The following is a 1,171-nucleotide window of genomic DNA, read 5'->3' as shown; positions in this document are numbered from 1 at the left end:
ACTGATCTTGTAAGGATGCTCGCTGAAGCTATCACTGCAAACAGAATCCCAATCCCAGAGCCTCCAGTCTTCACAGGTGATCCACTGCAGTATAATGACTGGAAGTTGTCTTTTCAAACATTAGTTGACCGCAAGAATCTGCCAATTCAAGAAAAGCTATTCTTCCTGAGAAAGTATGTTGGAGGTTCAGCGAAGAAGGCTATTGAAGGACACTTTCTGGTTGGAACAGACACCGCTTATCATGCTGCCTGGGAGATACTCAACGACAGGTTTGGAGATCCCTTTGTGATAGGCAAATCATATCGTGACAAGATTCAGTCATGGCCAAAAATTAACAACAAAGACACTAAAGATCTACGTGACTTTGCAGATTTTCTAAGCAGTGTTGAGTCAGCCATACCTTATGTTCAAGGTTTACAAGTTTTGCATGACTGTGTGGAAAATCAGAGGATAGCTGCAAAGCTGCCTGATTGGCTAAGTGCACGGTGGAACAGAATGGTGACAGAGTTTCAAGATGAACACAGAATGTTCCCAGATTTTAGTCATTTTGTCAAATTCCTGAATAAAGAAGCAAGAATTGCATGTAATCCTATCACTTCTCTGCCTGCAATAAAGCCAACTGAACAAGACAAGCATGCATTCAAAGACAAGCCCAAAAGAAACTACATGCTGAATGCTAAGTCACTTAGTACAAGCTCTAGTGAAAGGACAAATGTCACATGTCTCTTTTGTAAGAAACCTGGTCACACGCTTCAGAAATGTCGCAAGATAATGGACAAGTCAGTTGAAGAGAGAGTAAAGTTTGTGCAGTCTGAAAAACTGTGTTTTGGTTGCCTCAAGACTGGTCATAACTCTAAGAACTGCACTTCCAGAAGTGTGTGTGACAAATGCCAAAAGCCTCACCCAACTTGTCTACATCAAGACAGAGAGAAAAGAGACAAGGAACAAAGAAAGAATAGCCAACAACAATTTAAGGCTAACCAGGAAACAGAGGTTTCTGAAGTACAAGAGCAAGTATCTAACCAAGTTACATCCAACAGAGTTGTGCAACAAAAGTCAAAAGGTTGTACTTCCTCAGTTATCCCAGTTTATGTATCCACTGTGGATGAACCAGAGAATGAAAAGTTGGTGTATGCTTTGCTCGATACTCAAAGTGACACCACTTTCATCT

Source organism: Haplochromis burtoni, unplaced genomic scaffold (assembly GCF_018398535.1).
Source record: "Haplochromis burtoni strain Fernald_Lab_line unplaced genomic scaffold, NCSU_Asbu1 Contig_1162, whole genome shotgun sequence".
Taxonomy (NCBI): domain Eukaryota; kingdom Metazoa; phylum Chordata; class Actinopteri; order Cichliformes; family Cichlidae; genus Haplochromis; species Haplochromis burtoni.
This window is presented reverse-complemented; position numbering follows the sequence as displayed.